At 48.3% G+C, this 23,542-nt stretch overlaps 1 protein-coding gene across 7 annotated transcripts in view; it reads left to right on the forward strand.

Moving 5' to 3' along the window:
- Slc39a14 (solute carrier family 39 member 14) overlaps positions 1-23,542 on the forward strand; it is a 46,290-nt gene that overhangs the window by 3,130 nt on the left and 19,618 nt on the right. Inside the window, exons 1-2 of one of the 7 annotated variants that reach the window (XM_037208412.1) lie at positions 18,074-18,609; positions 19,081-19,159. The exons of 2 other annotated variants lie outside the window; for them this stretch is intronic. The gene's annotated coding sequence lies outside the window, so the exon portion shown is untranslated. 4 more of the 7 variants (XM_037208409.1, XM_028877592.2, XM_037208411.1 and 1 more) reach the window with 4 other exon arrangements.

The raw sequence follows: 23,542 nt of genomic DNA on the forward strand, positions 1-23,542 counted from the left end.
ATGGTAACCGGAGTTTCACAAGCCTTCTAACTTTCTGCCAGAACAGCCCCAGGAGGGCCTAGAGTTTGGTGAAATAAAGTGATGCTCCTAATTGTATTATGGTTGAGCCCTAGAACTCTCAGGGAGTTCTATATTATTATAAAAACATCCATTGAAAGTTGTGAATTAAGGGGGTGAGAGTATGTAGTCAGTATAGCTCTGAGTGGAGTGGTATTATTATTATTATTGGGGTTTTTCGAGACAGGGTTTCTCTGTGTAACAGTCCTGGCTGTCCTGGAACTCACTCTGTAGACCAGGCTGGCCTCAAACTCATAGAGATCCGCCTGCCTCTGCCTCTTGAGTGCTGGGATTAAAGGTGTGTGTACCACCACTGCCTGGCTGCTTTTATTATTATTTAATTATTTCATAAAGAAAACGAGGGAGGTAAGAGTGTTGCCCAGTGGTAGAACACTTGCCTAGCATGTACAAAGTCCTGGGTTTCCTCCCTTGAACCACAGGTATTTTTTTGTTTGTTGTTTTGTTTTTAAATTACGTGATTTATTGACTTGGTGTGCATGTGTGTGTCCGTGGGCATAAATAGAGACCAAGGACTTATGAGTCATCATCTTACCAGTCCAATAAAATAAATGGAATAATAATAATATTTTTTTAAAAGTCTATTTGTGCTCATTTAGGTCCACCTGCTCCCGTTATGCTAGGCTGACACTGCCTCCTACAACAACTAAACCCTGGTTTAGTCTCCTGATTAGGCTTGGAGATTGTATACAAAAATCACACCTACGTGTTGTGTATCTGTACACTGTGTGGAGGTGTAGTTCTGTGATGGATGTGATAAAAAGCTGCACGGCCATTAGCGAGGCAGGACGTATAGGCGGGACTTCCAGGCAGAGAGAGAGGAAGTAGGAGGAGATAATCCAGGTGCCAGAGAGAAGGCGTCACCTGTGATCCCTTGCTTTCCTTGGTTTGTGGTGCCGGGGACAGAACCCTGGGCCTTGTGTACACTCGGCAGTGTTCTGCCAGTGAGGTGCGTTTCCAGTCCTCTTTGTTTTCTCCGTGAAATAATTTTCACTACAGTCAAAAATGAAAGCACTCATCATCCTGTTCCCCACTCTGCCTTTTTATTTTTTTATTTTTTTTATTTTTAATTTTTTTGGTTTTCCGAGACAGGGTTTCTCTGTGTAGCTTTGCGCCTTTCCTGGAGCTCACTTGGTAGCCCAGGCTGGCCTCGAACTCACAGAGATCCGCCTGCCTCTGCCTCCCGAGTGCTGGGATTAAAGGCGTGCGCCACCACCGCTCGGCCCCACTCTGCCTTTTTAAAATGAAGGTTCTTAGGAAGCGTTTCAGACATTGCTTACCAGTTCTCTAGCGGCTGTTATTAGCACCCTGCCATTCAGTCGCATGTGTTCACATTCTCTGTTACAGCTGAGTAGTGTTCCTTAGTGAAAGCGCTGTCATCTTTTACATCTGCCTTAACCTTCCCGAATTTTCCTCATTTTTCCATTACATATGGGGCTGCAAGGTATAACTCTGCACACAAGTGGCACTTCCTAAGCATGTCCGCATAGGATAAATTTTGTGAAGTGGATTTCCTACGCAAATGGATAACTATAGCCTATGCAAAAGGTTAGATACAGCCTCAAATTTAGTTAGCATTCATTAAAAAATGACATTTGCAAACTGTATTTAGAATCCTATGTCTTTTAGGTAACACCTAATTTAAATTTGTAATTCTTTATTTTTACTTTTGTAACTTATGTAGGTTATTCATTTTCATACTTTAAAAAATTTAATTTTAGCCGGGCGGTGGTGGTGCACGCCTTCAGTCACAGCACTTGGGAGGCAGAGGCAGGTGGATCTCTGTGAGTTCGAGGCTAGCCTGGCCTACAAAGCGAGTTCTAGGACAGCCAGGACTGTTACACAGAAAATAATAATTTTATATGTATGAAGGTTTTTCTTTCATGTATGTCTGTGCACCTCTTTCATGCAGTGCTCACAGAGGCCAGAAGAGGGCGTAGCGTTCCCCTGGAACTGGAGTTACAGATGTTTGCGCGCCACTACATAATGGGCTTGTTGGGTGTCGTTTCCCATTACACTTCATTTTATTTACTTATTTTGGAGATTTCTTTTCTTTTTTCTTTTTTTCAATTTATGTGTGTGCTTGTGGAGGTGCAGGTGGAGGGTGTCAGATTCCCTGAAGATGGAGTAGTATTCAGGTCTTGTCTTTTCCTTCGGAGGCAGGACCTCGTGCCTGGGACTCATATGTAGCCCAGATGGCCTTGAACTTATAGTGATCAACCTGAATGCTGGGATTACAGGTGAGCCACCGTACCCAGCTGTTATTTTTTTAAACGTTTGATATTGACTTTAGATGTACTAAACAGTTATAGGAATAGATTTCCTTCCCTGGGGCTTCCTTTACCAAGACCAGGAAATCAAATATTGACATAGCATCATAAACCGTAAGCCTTTTTAATGTGTCACAGTGCCTACACTAATATCCTTTTTCTGTGTTCAGAGTCTGGTGTGCACACATCACACTGAGTTGATATTTTTCCTTAGTGTCCCCTCCAGTCTCTGACATAGGTGTCCTGATCTTTTCTAGATTGTGCTCATGCATTTTGAGCAAGAACATTGTCCAAGAATGTTGACGGTGTGTGTGTGTGTGTGTGTGTGTGTGTGTGTGTGTGTGTGTGTGTGTGTGTAGGTCCGGGGACAGCTTCAGGGCTGTTCTTCTTTCCACCTCTGCAAGCAGAGTCTTTTTTTTGTTTCTGCCCATGCTGCATACTCCAGACTAGCTGTCCTGCAAGCCTCTGGGAGATTCCCCTGTCTCTGTCTCCCATCTTACCGCAGCAATGCTAGGATTACAGACGCATGCCATCACACACTCACCGTTCTATCCGGATTTTTCTATGGGGGTTCTGGAATTGAACTCAGGATGTTAGGCTTGCAGGCTGACGTTTTGACTTGCTGAGTGATCTTGTTTACCCTCCAGTGAGTTTTCATGACCCAGGGGCCCAGCGTAGGGACCATCATGGACCTAGGATCTCCTTTACCACCTAGGGAGGACAGAGGAGAGGTGGCATGGAGCCAGGTCAGCTCATCCCAGGAAAAGCACCTTCTGCTCTGTGGTCATCTCAGGCCGAGGCCCGGGACACACACCGGTGCCGCTCCCACACAGAGACATCAGCCCTTGTTGCAGAATTCAGCGGAGCGGGAAGAGGCCCGTGCCTGTGACGTTTACTGATACCTTGGTTAAACTGGCGTGTGCTGCAGCTCACCTAGAAGTTACTGTCTTCCCCTTTGCCAGCACAGGCAGTGCTCTGAGACTGTACAGTCCTGTTTCTCCTAGTACCATCACCCTGGAGCATCCGTCCGTCCGTCGTCCGTCCGTCCGTCCGTGGCTCTTGTTTGCTGGAGTGATCACGGTGTTTGCCTAATGCTTCTGTTTGCCTCTTTCCTGCTGCATTTATTAGTTGAGATTCTGCTGGAAGGAGGAAGTGACCCTTCTCTTGTGCTAGCCTTTTTCTCTGGCTAGGATCTCACGGTCATTATTTATGACTCACTCTCCCCGTTCCCTCCCGCCTTTTGTGGTACTGTCAATTGAACCAAGGGCCGCACACATGTGAGGAGGAGCACACATGTGAGGAGGAGCTGCGTCTTGTCCCTGCCCCACGAATGGCTTTTAAGAGCTTCCTTGTCATCCCTGCTCTTCGGATAAGCCCCCTCTCCCCACTCCCACCCCCCAGCAATCACCTTTTTAATGTCACAAGACAGTCCTCGTTCATCTTGACGCCTCCCTCTTTAGCCCTAGAATCAACCACTTCTGCCTGGTAGAGAGACTGAGGTTTACTTGGCAGGCATGCCTTTAATCACTCCTGGGCTTGCCTTTGTTTCTAGGCCCTTTCAGCGGACAAAGCGGGAAGTGTATAATGATGCTAACCCGTAGGGGTCTGCCTCTGTCTGTTGTATGATTTAGAAGCATCTTGAGCGGGGTCTCGTGTGGCCAAGGCTGGCCTTTACTTGCTATATAGTTGAGGATAACCTTGAACTTCTGATCCTGCTGGGAACACAGTCGTCTGCTTTACTCAGCCCTAGGCTTTAACCCAAGGCTTCATGCATGCTAGCTGAGCTACATCCCAACCCCCTGTTTATATTTTAAACCATGTCTGTACTGATACCTCTTACTTCAGCCTACCACCATACCTTCACTTTATTTTTTAAGTGTTTCCCATTACTTATACCTTCCTTCTTCAACAATGGAAAAACTCAACCCTTGTCAGAATGTCGGGTTGTAGGTTATCTGCTGACTGCGCTCCCCTTCGACACTGACCGAAACACACACTTCTCTGCGGACTGTAGATTTGACTTTGATGACCTTCTCCATGACAGAATCCAGAGGGTAGAAGCCAGTGTCCCCGGCGAGCACAGACGTTCGTGCCTACAGCGGCATCAGGATATAGTGGATGCCGCTGACATCGTCCCTTCTGACTGTCCCACTCTGCCCTCACACCACCGCCCCCCTCCTTCTGCCACTTACATCTGTCTGTCTGTCTGTCTGTCTGTCTCTCTCTCTCTCTCTCCCTTCCCCTCCCTCCCAGCTTTCCTTCCCTCCTTTTACAGCGCAAGGACCACTTTATTAGCATTTGAGAGAAAAACAGGACAATTGAGCTACAAAACAGACACTTGCTGGAAGGAGAAGAGGAAGAAACTCAGGTCTTTGGACATTGCAGCTGTAGAGATTTTCCAACAGCCGTGGGGAGGGTCTTCAGAAAAAAACAGCCTGGGTTTTCAGGCCAAGTTTGCTTAGGTTTTGGCTGGTATGCAAAGAAGAGGTAGGAAAGGAAAAAGGAAAAGCGATCTATACTTTTGAGTTGGACCTCCGCAAAGTGGGTAGGCTCAGCGTCGAAGATGGTAAGCAGCTGCCACATCTGTTTAAATTGTTTCTTTTTGCATTGATTGCGTGTGCTCATGCGCACACCTGTGCAGAGGTCAGAGCACAGCTGGCTGGAACCGGTTCTTGCCTCCCTTCCGGGTTCTGAAGGTGCAACTCAGGTCATCAGGCTTGGGGCCAGTGTCCTCACCTGCTGTACCATCCCCCCAGTCCACATCTGTCTTTTGAGATGGGAGTCTCACTCTTCTACTACTACTATTATTATTATTATTATTATTATTATTATTATTAAGAGATTTTTCTATTCATTTTACATACCAACCACAGATTACCCTGTCCTCCCTTCTCCCAGCCACTCCCCAGTCTTCCTCCTAACCCACCCCCCATTCCCACCTCCTCAAGGCAAGGTCTCCCATGGGGAGTCAGCAGAGCCTTGTACATTCAGCTGAGGCAGGTCCAAGCCCCTCCTCCCTGCACCAAGTCTGCACAAAGTGTCCCACCATAGACACTAGGCTCCAAAAAGCTGGCTCATGCACCAAGGACAGGTCCTGGTCCCACTGCCTGGGGGCCTTCTAAATAGTTCAAGCTAAACAGCTGTCTCACCTATCCAGTTCCATGGAGGCTTCTCAGCTATTAGTCCATAGTTCATGTGCTTCCACTAGTTTGGCTAGTTGTCTCTGAACTTTTTCCCATCATGGTCTCGATGTCCCTTGCTCATAGAATCCTTCCTCTCTCTCATCGATTGGACTCCTGGAGCTGGGCCTGGGACCCGGCCTTGGATCTCTGCATCTGCTTCCATCAGGGTGAGGTTTCTATGATGACAGTTAGAGTATTCAGTCATCTGATTACCAGGGTAGGTCAGCTCAGGCACCCTCTCAACTATTGCCAGTAGTCAATGGTGGGGTCATCCTTGTGGATTCCTGGAAACTTCTCTAGCACCCTCTTCCTCCCTATTCCCATGATGTCTTCATTTATCATGGTGTCTCTTTCTTGCTCTCCCACTCTGTCTCTGTTCCAGCTCGAACCTCCCGTTCCCCTAAGTTCTCATCCTGAGATGGGGGTCTCTCTTTAACCCAGGCTGGTCTCAGGCTCAGAGATCTTCCTGCCTCAGTGTCCCCAGTGCTGGGCTTGTAGGTGCGTGACAGGTGCCTAGCTTGGCATCTGTCTTAAGCAACAGTCTTGTTAATTAGTGTCGTAGCTTCAGAATTATTTTAACTCAGAACATGCTGTGTCCTGATGTTTAAAGGGCAGAATGGACACGTGGGTGAGGACTTGTGGACAACAGCCATAGTCATTCTCCCTACCCACTCTGCTCTGCTCTGGTGGTCCTGTGCTTAGCATTGTCAGTAGGGTGGGCTAATGGAAGTTCTAGAATAGGGAGGAGCTCAGAGACCCCGCTGCAGCAGAGCTTGCCACACTTGTGTGGTGTTGTCTATGAAAACAGACAAGCATGGTAGTGCAGCACGAAGAACAACATGTTTTGTGATTGTCCATCTCTGTTGGCCAGGCTAGGCAACTGATGGACTCGCTCCTTTGCTGAGGGTCCTACAAAGCTAAAATCGAGGAGCCAACCACAGTTCTTTTCCGGAAGGGTGGCTGGCAAGGTTGGGAAGGAGTCAGCTCCTTGTAGCATCCTACATCAGGAGTCAGCATCCTACATCAGGATGGATTCCTCCCCTCCTCTGGCTGCTAGTCATGGACCACTTTCAGTTCCTAGAAACTCCCTCCTCCCATTTTCTTCTCTCTTGGTTTTTGTTTTTTGTTTTTAGACAGGTTCTCACATGTCATAGGCTGGCCTCAAACCTTGAATTTTTGATCCTCCTGCCTCCACCTCCATTGTTGTTGGGATTGAAGCCACATTTTTTTTGTTTTTTGTTCTAATCTTAGGCAAGCACTCTGCTGACGAAGGTACATGCCCAGGTCTTTCTCTCCCTTTTTACTTTTGGGGCAAGGTCTCCTGTAGCCCAGACTGGCTTTGAACTCATTATGTGGCTGAGGATGACCTTGAACTCCTGATTCTCCTAACTTTACTTTCTGTGTGCTGGTGAGTACGTCCACCACTCTTGCTTCCTATGTGTCAACCACCAGCTGCAGCGCAAGCACAGGGGTGCCATGTCATTTACAAGTTCTGCCCACAAATAAAGCCAGGGTCACCGGAGTCATCCTAGAACACTACTAAAGTGATCCAGCTTTGATTCCAGCACCAAAGTGTTTACCTAGTTTTAGTTTTTCTTACTAGTTGCCACAGATTTGGTAGTTTCAAACAACAGTAGTGTTATTCTCTCAAAATTCCAGGGGCCAGAAGTCTGAAATCCAGTGTGGGTGAGACTCTACTCCAACAGTTCTTAGAAGAATCCTTCTTTCCTTTTCCAGCTTTGGCGGGGTGGGGGCTCGGGGGCTGGGGGTAGGTGGTGATGGCGGGGTGGGGTTTGGTTTGGGGCTCGTGTGCTTACCTCAGCCTCTGTTTCGGCCCTCATACAACCTCCTTTCTCTGACAAAGACAAGAGTCACTGGATTTGGGACCCATCCAGATACCACACTGGTTCCCTCTGGAGATCGTCACCTGACTTCAGCAACGCAGGCCCCATTCCTACTCAGATCCCATTCTGAGGTTTCAGATAGAGGTGATTTGGTACATTCGCTCATGGGAACTTTGTAAATCGGAGGAGGGCGGAGGATACTTCTGTTCAGCCCCGAGGCAGAGTGCCAGACTGGATGCTCTGGCTCAGAGCCCAAGCCTAGGCCCCCGGGCTCCCTGGTGCGGCAGCAGAGAGTCCCTCGGGCCTGAAGGCATGGCATTCTGGACCAGATGCTCCGCAGTACCAATGGCTGCAAAGGACACTGAGTGTGAGTGTCCCTGTAGGAAGTGCAGGGTGGGGCTGAGTGCTCTGGCTCTGAGCTGTACCTCCAAGCCTTCTTCGTTTCTCTCGCCCACCTCATTCTGTCTCTAATTAACATTTATGGGGTGGTTTCTGGATAGCAGGTATTATATGTAATATTCCCTACCTCACTTTTCTCAGCTATCCTGAGGGAGGGACTGTTACAGCCTTTGCTTTTCTCTACAAGGTAACTAAGTCCTGTTGGCTTGAGTCTTGACTTAGATCTTTGAAGCTGATATAATGTAGAGTTAGGATTCAGGGAGAGGTCTGTGTGGCTCAGAGCACTCTTAAGTCTTCTTTTTATTTAGCATTATTTTACATATGTGTGCACGAGGAGGGGGGCACATTTGCCATGGCTCATGTGTGGAGATCAGAGCTCACTTACCATTTGCCCATTTGTGTGGGCAACAGGGATTGAACCCAGTCGCCAGCTTTGAGTCCCAGCACTGTTACACACCGAGCCATCTTGCTGGGCCTCCTAACTCTTAACCTTTGTATGTACGGTATTACAGGCATTACCTTTATTTATTTATTTTTTTATTTTCCGAGACATTTCTCTGTGTAGCTTTGTGCCTTTCCTGGAACTCACTCTGTAGTCCAGGCTGGCCTCGAACTCACAGAGATCCGCCTGGGATTAAAGGCGTGCGCCACCACCGCCCGGCCATTACCTTCATTTTAACAATCCTTGCTGTTGTAGTTTTAGATTGCTGTCTTTGGTGGGTTGTGATTGGTCTGTTTGGGGTGGAACTGGGAAGGGGGTGGGTTCAATCTAGGGCCTTAATAAGCAAGCCAGATCCTATCTCATATCTCAAACTAAAACTTAAAAAAAAAATAGACTGTGGTGGTGCATGCCTTTAGTCCATAGGCAGATGGATCTCCGTTGAGTTTGAGGCCAACTGGCTTACATAGTGAGTTCCAGGACAGCCAGAGATACATAGAGTTCTTGTCTCAAGAAAAGGAAAAAAAAAATTTGAGGGACTGACGAGATGACTTAGTGGGAAAATTGTACCTGACATCAAGCCTGATGATTTAAGTTTGGTCCCAAAGACCCTGATTCTCGGATGCTGAACCCCACATTGAACTTTAGAAAGGAGGTAAATTGTGCTTTAGGAATATTGGGGTAACTAGCTATTTATTAAGGAAAAAAAAATAGATTCTCTTAGGCCAAACTAAATTCTGGGTGAATTCGAGATGGAAGTTTTTAAATGCAAGACATTCCTGTTGGCTGTAATCACATAGTGGGAAGCTCTTGTTGCTGTTGTTGTTTGTTTATTTTCCGGAGTCAGTCTCTCTGGAGCCCTGCTTGGCCGGAAGCCTGCTGTGTAGACTTAGTGATGATCTCCGGGGTTTCTGCTCCCAAGCACCGAGGCCGCAGGTGTGTCCCACCATGCCTGGCCGGGAGAAAGTTCCTCTAATCCTGCTAGTAAAAGCAGACACTTGAAGAGAAGTTGTATTTTGACCTCTGATAACTGTGTCTGTCACCAGAGCTGGAAAGATGGCTTAGTGGTTAAAAGCGCTGGCTGCTCTTGCAGAGGACCTGGGTTTGATTCCCAGCACCCACATGGTAGCTCAGAACTGCTTGCAACCTCAGTTCCAGTGGATACAGTACCACACCCCCATGGGCTGCTGCATGCACATGATGCACATGAACACATACAAGCACACACACGTGTACATGAAAATAAATACATAAAGAAGATAGAATATTATGTTGCTAATTCCAGTTGAGCAAAATTAAAAAGGAATTAGGAAAACATTTGAACATGTGACAAAGTTTAATACACAATGAATCTTTTTTTTCTTTTCTGGAATAAGGGGCACAGATTCTTTAAACACCAAGGGTGTGTGTGTGTGTGTGTGTGTGTGTGTGTGTGTGTGTGTGTGTGTGATATGTGCTTGTAGAAGCCAGCAGAGGGAGCCAGATCCCATTCAGCTAGAGTTATAGATAGTTGTGAGCCGCTCAACATGGGTGCTGGGAATCGAACACCAGTCCTCTGGGAAAGCAGGAAAAAAGCTAACCTGAGCTGTTCTCTGGCCTCAGCAATGCACTCGTAAATAAAGCACCAAGAAAGAGATGCTTGTATTTCAGCAAAAACGAGGCGAGGGGAGAGTAGGCAATGGGCAAACAAAAACATAACTGTTTGCAAACCTAAGAGTGTTTGGTCATCCGGAGAGTCAAAAAAATAAAATAAAACGCAAGGCCAGTGAATGTGTAGAGATGCTTGTCTCCAGATGTGGTAACTAACCCAAGCTAGATCCCTGGAAGGCACAGGGCGAAGGAGAGGACAGACTCCCATGTGCACTGTGGCACTTAAGTCTACACACAGATAGACATTAAAAAAAAAAAAAAAGAAATGTGCTAAAGATGCAGAAGGATGCACATACGGCTCCATGATAGTGTGCTTGCCTAGCATTTGTGAAGCCACATGCCTGTCATCCTTGGAGGTGGAGGCAGGAGGCTACGACCTGGTCTCTACGAGACTCTTGAGTAAGTGGTACTTAACCCTTTATCCAGTATTTGTTTCTGGACCTGATGGCACAGGCATGTAATGCCAGTCACTTTCGGGGCAGAGGCAGGGTGGTCTTATGTTTGCGGTCAGGCTGGGCAACTTAATGAGACAGTGTCTTCAAAAATAAAAAGAGGGCTAGGAACATAATGTAGTGGTTAGTGCTGGCCTGGCATATGCACAAACCATAGGTTCAGTCCTTGTTACCGAACTAAAATAACTATTTGTTGACTGCTAACTTGTTCCTGGATCTCACTCTCCACCCACTCTGGTAAGACCCTTTTTAATCTCTTATGGTTTGTACACGTGTCTTGCTGGGGTGGGGCAGGAGGGGCTGCCAGTTCTCCACCAGGGATAGAGGCCTCTTAGGGAGGGTGGCTGACCTAGCCAGCTCTCTGTGTGTGTGTGTGTTTTACTGGAAGCCCAAACTGTTCTGCCAGTCAGGAGAGCCCTCTACTGTGGATGCTTTCTCTGGCCTTTCCTGGAAGTCAGAGGGTACCCTTGCCAGCCCGTACAAACACGTGTTTTCTTAGAGAACTAAGTACAAAGCTTGGGGGCTAGTTGCAGCCTCAGTGGCCTTTGGGGAGGCTGGCTCTGTTCCCTGTGGATTGGACCCCTGCTCTGCCCTCCCTGGTCCAGAGAACATCTCTAGCCTGTGGGTATTCCCTGTGCTATTTTCCCAGTGTTGGGACACTTTCCATGTGACAGGCCGGGCAAGTTCTCAGGATAACCAGGTCCCTGGGTCGTTTCCAGGGCAGCAAGCCATGACTATTCCCATCCCCTTTCCCAGAAAGGTGCAAAAAGTACAATCACCCCACTCCCCCCAGGCCCCGGGCAGCTGACCAAAATGCCCCGTGGGACAGCCTGTCCAGCCCCGGGAACAAAGTCCCTGTGTTCCTGTTTCTGCACCTCCCTCTCCTGACACCCTCTGACATCCAGCAGACCCATGACAGAGACCTTGACCACTGTGAGCTGCCTTCTGTGTGTGTGTGTGTGTGTGTGCGCGCGCGCGCGTGCGCGGCTGTGACCTTGTTACCGTCCACTCCCTCTTCCGGGCAGCCACTCTAGCCCCTCCCCCAGGCATGCCGCGCAGTCGGCACATTGAGGGGTTGTGTGCGTAATGGGAGGCAAACTCAGAGTTTCCGTGGGCTGCTGAGGAATTCTAGAAACAGCACTGGGGCTCCTTACACTTCCCCTACCATGAGGGGAAAGTGAGATGTTATTTTTGGTGAGATCATCAGATGGCCGCCACCCTGGGCACTTTGTTCTGAGATGTGGGGAGGGGAGGGACCTACCTGAACCTACCTATCGCCCAATCTCCTGTTGTTTTGTTTTCCTTTGAGACCGGGTCTCACTAAGCAGCTCTGGCTGTCCTGGAACTTGCTATGTAGACCAGGCTGGCCTCGAACTCAAAGATCCACCTGCCTCTCCCTCTCTGAGTGCTGGGATTAAAGGCGTGAACCATTATGTCTGGCTGAACACAGTAACTTTTAAAGCCCAGGAAAAGGTTAGAATTTCATTCCAGTTTTGCTGAGAGAACATTAACTGGGTTAAAGCCAGGAACATTATGTAATCAGTCTGGTGAAGTACTACTTTGATTAATGTTTGTATGTATTTGTAGGTACATACCCGGTGGAAGGCCAGGTCAGAGATTTTTTTTTCAAAACCAACATGTCAACATTTCTTCTCCAATTCCTCCTGTTCCTTTGATGTTACTATGAAAACTTAGTTGGGCTCTTGGCACCAGAAGTTTCCAGTGCAGTGTTCCAGACTCAGACAGGCTCTTCAGGTCTTCCTAGAAGGGGTCTCTTATAAATTGCACTCAGTGGACACATGTTGTTAAAAGCTCTCTGAGTGCACTCACTCACATCCAGTTCTGTCCTGAGAAATTCCTGAAGGTTTTCTACCTTCCTTCTGGGGGCGGGGGGGGGGGGGGGGGGTGGGACTTTGGGTTGTCTATAGGCTTTTTGATGATTGGTACCTCTATAATTAATTTCTTTGGTGTGTTGTATATATGTATACCAGTGTATGTGTTTGCATGCACATGTGTGTGGAGGCCAGAGGACAACCTGGAATTGTTATCTAGGTGTCCCCACTCTTTTTGTTGTTGTTGTTTGTTTGCTTTTTCAAGACAGGGTTTCTCTGTGTAGCAGCTCTGGCTGCGTTGGGACTCCTTTTGTAGACCAGGCTGGCCTCAAACTCATGGATATCCACCTGCCTCCCGAGTGCTGGGATTAAAGGTGTGTGCCACTGCTGCCTGGCTGGTTTTATTTATTTTTAATTATGTGTATGTGTGTGTGTGTGTGTGTGTGTGTGTGTGTGTGTGTGTGTGTACATGGGTGTGTAGATACCTGTGGAGGCCAGAAGAGGGTGCTAGACACCCTGGAGCTGGAGTGATTTTTCAACCATTCAATGTGGGTCCTGGGAGCAGCATTCTGTTCCTCTGCAAAGCAGTATACACTCTTAACCACTGAGCCATTCCCAGCCTTTGCCCTTTCCTTTCTTTCCACCCGTCCCCCCCCCCCCAGGGGATGGGGGTCTCTCAAGTAGTCTACCCTGGTTGGTCAGAGAGCCTCAGGGATCTACCTGTCCCCACCTCTGTAGCACATGCCCCCACACCTGGGCTCTTTTGACACTTGTTCTAGGTTTTTGTTTGTTTGTTTGTTTGTTTTTAATTTATTTTATGTGCATTGGTGTGATGGTGTCAGATCTCCTGGAACTGGAGTTACAGACAGTTGGGAGCTGCCATGTGGGTGCTGGGAACTGAGCCCAGGTCCTCTGGAAGAGCAGCCAGGGCTCTTAACCACTGAGCCATCTCTCCAGCCCCCTTGTTCTAGGTATTGAATTCAGGTTCTTATGCTTGCAAGGCAAGCATTTAACAAGTGGGCTGTCTCTCCAGCACCTATAACTGTTTTAATGTCTATTTCTTTCATCTCCGTGTTTAAAAATTACCTAAACCGGAGCTAGGGTTAGTGTTGGCTGGAAGAGTAAGCTTTTAAGTCTGGCTAGAATGTTGATCCTTTTTTAATAGGCAAGCAGTTTGTGGGAGGTCGAGGAGGCAGTGGAAATACATGCATAAATAGCTACCCTGTTAGGGAACTCATTTTTGTACCATATTGCCTGGAGATGGCAGTGTGTCAACAGCATGTGCTGATCTGCAGCTTTGTGTGACCCCATCCACAGCCTGTGCTGATCTGCAGCTTTGTGTGACCCCATCCTTAGCATGTGCTGATCTGCAACTTTGTGTGACCCCATCCTTAGCATGTGCTGATCTGCAACTTTGTGTGACCCCATCCTTAGCATGTGCTGATCTGCAGCTTTGTGTGACCCCATCCTTAGCCTGTGCTAATCTGTAGCTTTGCTCATGTGACCTCATCCATAGCCTGTGTTGATCTGCAGCTTTGCTCATGTGACCCCATCCTTAGCATGTGCTGATCTACAGCTTTGCTCATGTGACCCCATCCATAGCATGTGCTGATCTGCAGCTTTGCTCATGTGACCTCATTCACAGCCTGTGCTGATCTGCAGCTTACTGTGAGATGAACCAGAACCTTGCCTGCTTTTGCTCTGGACTCCATCTGTGCTTGAACTTGACAGCAGAGCTCTGGTCAGGACTGAGATGGGTAAATGTCAGGGGTCGGGGGAGGACCAGAGTCTTCATGGTCTCCTTGGCCCCCTTTAACACAGGGAGCTTCCAGAAGATGCTGCTGTGCTGATTCTCTTGTCCGTCGTGACCTTACCCAGTGCTTCCGCGGTGGAGTCTCAACTTTCTGCCGTGCCTAGGGAGGGTGCGGTTACGCCAGAGCATAGAAGCATGTTCCCTTATACTTTGTATACAAGTGCTCAGTGAAGGGCCTGCCAACCTCCTGGACTGTTGAGAAACAGCCAAGGCAGTTAACCTGAAATATACGCCCGTCGTTCTAGGCGCCATGACATTGAGACCAAGAGGAAGGTGAGAATGGGCTGAGGCAGTGCTGGGGAGGACGGGATGGAGTCGTGACATAATTCTGCAGGACCCTCTCGTTCCTCCTCATCTTGTGGGTACGGTGAGCATGCACATGTAGCTTTCTCACACCTCATCAGGCTTCTGAGTCCAGAGGAGTGGGCCTAGAAGGCGCAGGAGTGAAGTGGGTGGTGTGTGTGTGTGTGTGTATCTGTGTGTGACATTCTGCTTGGAGACCAGAGCCCCAGAAAGAATAATAGCAGATAAAGGTGGAAGGCAGGCAGGCAGGCTGGATCCTAAAGGGAGAGAATCCTGACTATCAAATGGGGGGGGGGGGGGGTGGGATGGGGTGCGGCGGCGAAGCCAGGCAGGGAAGTGAGGAAGGAGAGTCCAAGCGGCTAGAGCGAGGGGCAGTAAGACTGGGTTGTTTCTGTTTGGTGCCTGGGATCTTAGGAAGCAAGATGCTCTGGTTTGTGGTCATGCACTGAGGAAGCCAGAGGATGTGGGAGAAAGCCTTACATCTTAGTAATCAATGACTCGATGGCTGGTTATGACCTTGGCCAGAGAGTATGCTATGCAAGAGACTGGGTAAGTGGGAGAAGGTTAGGATTGGTGAATGTCATTTCTGGCTCTTTCTGCCGCCTTCTTCCCCAGTTGGGAAATAAGTATTTTCCTTTGCTTCCTTCAGTAGCCCTCTCTCCCATGGGTACAGGGTGTCCAGGCGGTGTGCAGTGAGCAGTCACCAGTCAGGAAGATTGGGTGCGAGGTGGAAAGGGCCATGTGGTCCTTTTTTTATTGCCCCTTTGGTTTTCATGGAAGTAGGGTGGCAAGCCTCGGGCCTTAGTGTCCTGGAACATTGCCAGAGCCCCAAGGAAAACTCACACAGTTGGGCCAGCTGAGTTTCCGGTTTACCTAGAGGTGGTGCTGGGAATTTGCCCTTCCAGCAGGTTTTCAGTTGAAGATTATACACTTTAAAAAAAAAAAAAAAACCACACTTCCCTCAGCTAATGATGGGATGCCAGGGTGTCTCAGCTGTGGAGACCGACCAGCCAGAGCCTTTGAGGAGGACACAGGCTTGAACTGGCTTGTAAGATTGGGGATAGGGTGCCGGGGCAGGTAGTCTTGGCCATCCACCAAGCAGTGCCGCCAAAGGCCCTTGGGGTTTGTTTTACGGCAGAGCTGAAGTGCACATTTCTTAAATTACCTACCTGTTGGAGCAGGACGGCTGAGCCGGCTTGTCTTAGCCTGAATTTCGGGGTGGTCTCTTTTCTGATTCTGCTTGCAGAATTCGGAGGTCTGCACAATAGCCTGGGTTGCTGTTAGGTCTGAAGCCAACACAAAGAACTTTTGCCCTGTGGGCCAAGCTGGTGGTGTCTCCACCTGGACGTCTATGGTAGCCCATTGTTTAATCTCCTGCTCCTCCTCTGCCTGCCTCCGGCCCAGTCTCCACGATGCAGCCAGGCAGGCGGATGTATGAAAAACATGTGGATGTCAGGCCTAGTAGCTTAGGCTCGTGTCCCCAGCTCTTGGATGGTGGAGGGTTGCCAGGAGTTCGAGGCTAGCCTAGGCTACGTAGTTGAGTTCCCAGCCAACCTGGACTACAATGTAAGACTGTAAATAAACAATCAAAAATAAATAAACAATCAAACAAGCAAACAAAGAAAATAGCTCAATGGCAGAACACTTGCCTAGCATGCTGGAGACTCTTGAGTTTGATTCCCACCACAGCCAAATCAGATGTTTCCTTGAGTCCTTCAAGGCCCATATTTCTAGCCTGTCATCCTCTCCCCTGTGTGGCCTTTTGTGTGTCTAACCACCGTGGACTTCAAGTTCTAGATGCTCTGTCTTCACTGAGTTCCTGAGGATGGCCACAGCTTCATAGACTGTTCTTTTCCCTTCCCCAGCTTACTTTTACATGGTCTGGGGTTCTGGGCTTTCTTTTAGGGGAGCCCTCCTGGCCTCTGACACCAGGCTGCTCTTCTGTTATGTTTTCCATTATCTGTCAGGGGTGGGGCACACATTAACTTGTTCCCTACGGGTAGAGAATCAAAAATACACGTTCCTGGGGCTGGAGAGAGGCCGCCGTGGTTAACAGCACAAGCTGTTCATTCAGAGGGCCTGGGCTCCATTCACAGCAGGTACATGGTGGCTCGAAGCCAATCCGTGACTCCAGTCCCGGAGGATCAGGTGCCCTCATTTGGCCTCAGCAGGCACAGCGCGCTGTACACACTGCACACCGCACGGCACACACGTGGCACACAGACAAACGTTCGTGCAAACACGTAAAATACACATAAAATAAAAATCTTTAAAAAAAAATACACGTTCATGGCCTGGGAGTGTAGTTCACTGGTGGAGGCGCTAGGTTAGAGCCTCAGCGTTGCATAAGAAAACAAAACCAGACTCTACTCAGAGATCCTGTGCTACTAAAATTCCCGGTGTGACTCAGACTCTGCCAGTTAGATGTGCTCAGCACATGTGTAACAGTTTTGTGGGAAGAGGCTGGGCCTTTTTTTCCCCCCTAGGATAGACATCTGTTTCCCTGAAATGGTTCCCTGGCAGGGATGTCTTAATGCCATAGCTACCAGATGCCCGAGTAGCAGCCCCTTGTAGCATAGTTCAGCAACACGATCTTGGGAGTAGGCCCTGGGAGCTCAGCTCAGAGTCGTTTCTTCAGCCCTTCCGATGAGTCTCCAGGCTGTTTAACATTCTGTGTGGGATCTCTGTGGGCTCAGTATGGCCAGGTAACCCTTGAGCTGCCCATTATTCTTGGCTTTGCCATACTGCTGAGTTTCTTGGCCGGGACTTACCTTCCATGTTGTGTGAGGGAAGGTACATACCAGGGACTCACATTATTCTTGGTCATGGGCAGGAAGTGACCATTTCTTGAATGAATGAACTCAGGCTAAGAGAGGTTTTTGTTGTACTTGCTTTTTATGTCTCTATTTATTGAGACAATCTCATGTAATGTGGACTTGCTATGGTAGCTGAAGTCAGGCTTGAACTCCTTTTTTTTTTCCTTCTCTTTGAGAGCTGGTGTGTGCTGGGCTGGGACTGTTTTAGGTTCGATAAGTATAAACTAGCTTTTCAGTTTATTTAACGTAAGAGAAGTACCCAGTGTGACAGTGCCTACCCATAACCTCAGCACTTAGTAGGATGAGACAGGAGGATTGCCTTGAGTTCAAGGCTAGCCTGGGCTGCATGAAGTCCCAGGCCTGCTAGGGTTACATGGTTTATTCTGAAAAATAAAAGACAAAACAAACGTGCTTGCACATTTGTGCTGGTGTGTGTGTGTGTGTGTGTGTGTGTGTGTGTGTGTGTGTGTGTGTGTGTGTGTTTACGATAAGAGAAAGGTTTAGAGGAAGGAAAACAGATGTCTGACAGAGACACGCATCTGTGGGGACATCTAGGGACATAGAATGTCTGTAGAAAGGTGTGTTGGGCTGTAGGGGCCTTGTAGATTTTGGTACAGCAGGAGGTTAAACTTCTCATCCTTGATCAGAAATTCTCTGCGTCTAGCCTGAGTGTACCCAGCACCATGCCAGACTCATGTTGACAAAGGGATGCTAGACGACCCTCCTTGCCTTTAATGAATGACAATCTAGTTAAACAGACTTGTTTTTTTTTTTTTTTGTTTTTTTCATCTTTTTTTTTTTCCCCCGGAGCTGAGGACCGAACCCAGGGCCTTGTGCTTGCTAGGCAAGCGCTCTACCACTGAGCTAAATCCCCAACCCTAAACAGACTTGTTGAAAGACAAAGAAATATAGTAGCATCCAAAATAGTTGGGGGACTAAGAGTGGGCTGTGACCCCCTAGAAGAGGGGGTCATTGAGATGCTTGTGAGAAAAAGCGTTTACGATTTAGTTACTTGGCCTTGCTTTTTATTTGACCCTGAATAACAAGCCGGAAGCCTTGGCTCAAGCAGGTGATGTAAGTGAGAGATGTGAGTGAGCACCACGTTGGTTACTTAGGCCACACGTAGGACACTGTGGTCTGGCAAACAGTCATGAACAACAGGCCACACTTTTGCAATCGGGTGTCTGGGAAATGGTCATGGACAGGTGATGGAAATAGGAGCAGCTTTTGCCCAGGCTTTGGCGGGAAGCGCTGGCCGCTCCCCGGGGCCCCTTCCATGTCTCCGCTGCCTGAAGAAATTTTGGAAAGTTCTGGTGGCCCCTGAGCTCTGAAGTATGCTTTCCCCTCCCGCCTCCTGGCTCCAACACTGGGCTTGGCCGTCATTAAACTCATTCCGGCTCAGCTTGGGGCTAAAAACCGCCTTCCTGTTCCAGCCCATGAGGCTGCCCCAGGCCCTGATCACTGGTCTCTAGCCTTATAACCTCCTCTCTACTGTGCTGACACACACAAGGGGAGATCAGCAGACGTGTGTGTGGTGAGTCCCAGGCTACTGGTTCTGATTTTTGTTCCCTGCTTCTGGGTTACCATTGACTCTTTGTGTGTGTGTGTGTGTGTGTGTGTGTGTGTGTGTGTTCTTCCATCCTTCCCCCTGAGGTTTCTTGGGGTGAAGGAGTAGGCCCCTGCCCCTCTTGTGCTGTGTGGAAGTCTCCCATCCTGGGTGGCCTTTGGCATGCTATAGCTTGAGGCTCAGGGCCTGGAATAGGAACCAGGAACTGTAAAGTGGTTCCGTGGGAGGGACTGGAATAATACGACCATTGAGTGACCGTTGAGTGCCTGGTCCGGGTGAGTAAGGCTGTGGTCGAGCCACGCTGTGTCCTAGCTGTACTTGGGTGGAGGCCCAGGATAGCTTGTCTTGGGTGTGTGTGGGCTCTGGACCACGCTCAGTCGGTGAGTGCAAAGGGACGGAGTCAGGAGAGTTTTCCTCTTTTTCACTTCTGTTTCACAGGACCGCCCTCGGTTGCCTAGGCTGCCGGTGAATTCAGAGTCATCCCCCTGCTTCAGTTTGCCGAGAGCTGGGATTACAGGTGTGCACTGCCTCTGTCACCTCCCCCCCCCTTTCCCTTTCCTTCTTTGTGGGGGTGGGGAGTGTGGGGGGTCAATCCTAGGACATTTTTAGCCTCTTTTCTGGGGGGGGAGGGTCCGTTTGGGGGAAGTGGAGGTGAGAAAGGATCTCCTGTAGCCCAAGCTAGCTTCCATATATAATGATTAAGGCTGGCCCTAACGAAACTCCTGACCTTCCTGCCTCTGCCTCCCAAATGCTTGGAATTACAGGTATGTACCACTTCACCTGGGTCTTACGACAGAGAGTCCTGCTGAGTTGCATAGGCTGTTTTTGAACTTACTCTGTAGCCCAGGCAGTGCTTGAACTGGGATCACAGATAGTTTTCCTTAAAGCTCTGTAAGCTCCAGAGACAGTATTTACCCGAATATAGGGCTTTAAGGCTGCAGCTTGGGCTGAGGTCATAGCCTGTCGGTGGGTAGAGCATTTGCCTGGAGTATGTGAGGCCCTCACCTCCATAAAGGGACATGGAAAAAGGAGTAATTGCCAGCTTTCTAATTTTGGATACTGAGGTTTACACAGGTGACAGTGTCATTGTTAGTTGGGCCATAAATATGGAGGATATTATAGTGAAGTGTGTCTGTAGGGTTCTAGATTTTATGCCATACTTGGAAAGTTTGGGCTGGGGTGTAGCTTGCTTAGTATGTATGCCCACGGCCCTAGGTTTGATCCCCAGCACTGCATAAATCCCCGTGGCTCTGAGAAGCCTCTCACTCAGGAGGCGGAGGCAGGGGCATCAGGAGTTCAAGGTCAGCCTCTGTTACATATCAATTGAGGGATGCTTAGGCTGTGTGAGAGACCATTTCAAAGGGAGCGAGCTAGGGAGGAAGGAGGAAGTCAGGCTTTGCTCCCTGGTGATGCTCCTGTCTTTTGTGACATCACTGCGTCCCAACATCACTTCCTGGGGTAGACTGAAGCAGAACAAAGCAAAACCAAATCAACTCCGGGCCTCAGAAAATCCACCCTCTTCCCGGGCCATGGTGGTGCATGCTTTTAGTCCCGGCCCTTGGGAGGCACAGGTCGGCAGATCTCTGAGAGCTGAAGACCAGCCTGTGTATATAGTGAGATCCAGGACAGCCAGGGCTATGTAGAAGGACCCTGTCTCTCCAACACACAAACAAAAAAGCATACATTGTCTTTTTTCTAATATTCCAAATATCCTTCTAGGCATATTCATATACAAATGGATATTGAAAAGTAGATGTAAATACTCCTGTGGGAACGCTTCGCATCTCTTTGACTGTAGCAGCAGCAGCAGAAACTGCAGTAAACTGAAGGGAATTATTAAGTTTTAAAGAAATATGTTACTTGCAAGAGCTAATTTTCTCTCAGCAGAGTTAATTGTTTGTGAGTCATCCATAATGACTTGTTTTCTCTTTAGACAGTACCTATTGACTCTTGCTCTATTTCAAAGGAGGACTTTTGCCTTACCACCCTGCCCCCATCTCGTTTCACCCACACCCTGATGATGCTAATTACATTATTGGATTGTCTGGTTTTTTAAGGATTTCTTCTACCCCTGGTTTCTGCCTTTGTAAGCATTCTCTCCTTTTTAAAAATTTATTTTATTATTTTTGTGTGTATGTGAACGTGTGCCGTTGTGGAAGTCAGAGGACGGCATTTTCCTTCTCCCTCCGCTTGGGGCAGGGTCTCCTGGGTCTGCATATTGGGTGCTCCAGGCTGGCTGGCCCATGAGCTACTGAATGGTTCTCCTGTCTCAGCCTCTCTCCTGATGTGTGAGTGCTGGAATTACAGTTGGGCCCCACCACAATCAACTTCTTTCAAAAAAAATTTTTGCCGGGCGTTGGTGGCGCACGCCTTTAATCCCAGCACTCGGGAGGCAGAGGCAGGCGGATCTCTGTGAGTTCGAGGCCAGCCTGGGCTACCAAGTGAGCTCCAGGAAAGGCGCAAAGCTACACAGAGAAACCCTGTCTCAAAAAACCAAAAAAAAAAAAAAATTTTAAGATTTATTTTTGTTTTATGTATACGAGTGTTTTGCCTGTGTGTTTGTGTACCATGTGGTGCCTGTGGAGGCCCGAGGATGGCACAGATCCCAGGAACTGGAGTTACAGATGGTTGTGAGCTGCTGTGTGGGTACTGGGAATAGAACACCGGTCCTCTGAAGAGGAAAAAGTGCCCTTAACTAAAGGTATCCCTACAGCCCCAACAACCAGCATTTTTACATATGTTCTGGGGATTGAACTCAGGTCTTTGCACCAGGCTGAGGGCCTGTTGTCTTCCTTACTCCCTGGACTCTATTGCACCCCCCTCAACTCTCCCTCCCCCGGGGTGGGGGAGGGGGTACATTTCACTGTAAAGTTTTCTTCCCTGTCAAGGGAATTTCTTTCATGCTTGGGAATCTCTACCTGTTAGCTTAATTATATCTTGGCAAGGGATAATACTTTAAAAAATTCTTTTTCAATTTCTAGGAATTGAACCTAGGACCTCACGGTTGCTAGACAAGCAATTTATTGCCAAATTCTATCCCCACTTTAAAAAAAAAAAATTTATTTTTTTTTTTTAAATAGGTTGAGTAAATCAACCTTGAATATACTTGGTAGGACTTGGACTCAACTTTGTGGCCCACGGGCTTCCCTTGAATTCATAATCCTCCTGCCTCAGTCTCCTAAGTAGTTGGGATTATAAGCCTGAGCTTCAAGGCTCAACAAGGAAAATGTTTTTGTTTTTCCTCCAGAAAGGGTCTCGTGTAACCCATACTGGCCTCAAGTTCACTATGTCGCTAAGGCTGGTCCTGAACTCCTGATCTTCCTGCTTTACTTCCTGAGTGCTGGGATCAGAGTTGTGCACCACCAGGCTTTTCTGTGAGAGTAGTGCGGACATTCCTGTTTATCTTTAATATCTAATGTTCCTATAGGGAAGATGAGATTGTCAGAATTAAACTCCCATGTAGAAACCGTTTTACTCAGGCATGGTGGTACACATCAATACACCTCCCCTCGGGAGCCAAGGCCAGAGGACCATGAATTCCAAATCTGCCTGGGCTACCTCCCAAGACCTCCCCGCTACACCTTAATGTAAAGGTTTATTTTATGTGTATATATGTCTGCCCTGTGTGAATGTGTGTGCATTGTGTGTGTGCGCAAGAGCCTGTGGAGGTCAGAAGAGGGTGTTGGATTCTCTGGAACTGGAGTTGCAGATGATTGTGGGCTACCATGTGGGTGCTGGGAATCTAACCCCTGTCCTGCAAGAGCAACAAGTGCTCTTAGCCCCTGATCACTGTTCCAGCCCCAAAGCCTTTTTGGTTTTTGTTTTGTTTTTTTGAGATAGGGTTCCTCTGTGTAGCTTTGGTACCTGTCCTGGAACCCACTCTGTAGCCCAGGCTGGCCTCGAACTCACAGAGATCCACCTGGCTCTGCCTCCCAAGTGCTGCAATTAAAGGCATGCGCTGCCGCCACACCACTGCCCCGCTTTGTTTGTTTTTAAAGTCTATGAATCCTGGGAGAATCCTGTCTGGTCCTTGAGTTCTCTGTCTGAGGGAGGCAGTGTCTCTGTCTTGAACAGTTTTGGAGGGCAGGGGTTACTTCAGTCTTCAGGTGTAGCTTCCCTTCTTCTCAGGGAAGTTTGTGTTGCCCGTCTTTACCACAGCTGCTTTCATGACTGTTTTTCACCCGTTTACATTGGTCCTCTCAAGCTTCCTTTGTTGGTATTTCTGATCTGAGTTACTGGCAAAATTTGGTTCTCTGACAACTATAATCCATTAGTGCCTCAGTGGTACCATTTGGTTCCTCTTTCCCTGCCTTTCCTTTTTTTGTATGCTGTTATCTCCATTCTGCATGTGTGTGTCATGTATACTTGGGCACATGCCTCGTGTGTGTGTGTGTGTGTGTGTGTGTGTGTGTGTGTGTGTGTGTGTGTGTAGGAGTGTCTGGAGCCCAGAGGTCAATGCTGGGCATCTTCCTTAGTTGTTCCCTGCAGTATTCTTTGAGGGGTTTTTCCCTGAATCTGGAGTGTACCTGACTGGTTTTTACCTGAGTGCTGGGACTGAGTTATCTCCCTGGGCCTATTTTATAATTTGTTTCCTTCCTTTCTCTCTCTCCTTCCTTCCTTCCTTCCTTCCTTCTTTCCTTCCTTCCTTCCTTCCTTCCTTCATTCATTCATTCATTCATTCATTCCTTTCTCCCTTCCTTTTCTCTCTCTTTTTTTAGATAGAGTTTAACTATTGAGACCAGGCTGGCCCAGAACTCGTGGCTCTCCTGCCTCCGTCTCTCTCACAAATGCTGTTGTTATCTGGTGGCCCTCTCTTCTGGCAATGGACAGAACCGTCGTCCTTAGATCCTGTGGTGCCTGTATGCTTGGCTCTGCCTGTGTCTGCCTGATGCTCCTTGTC

Source organism: Peromyscus leucopus, chromosome 9 (assembly GCF_004664715.2).
Source record: "Peromyscus leucopus breed LL Stock chromosome 9, UCI_PerLeu_2.1, whole genome shotgun sequence".
NCBI classification, from domain to species: domain Eukaryota; kingdom Metazoa; phylum Chordata; class Mammalia; order Rodentia; family Cricetidae; genus Peromyscus; species Peromyscus leucopus.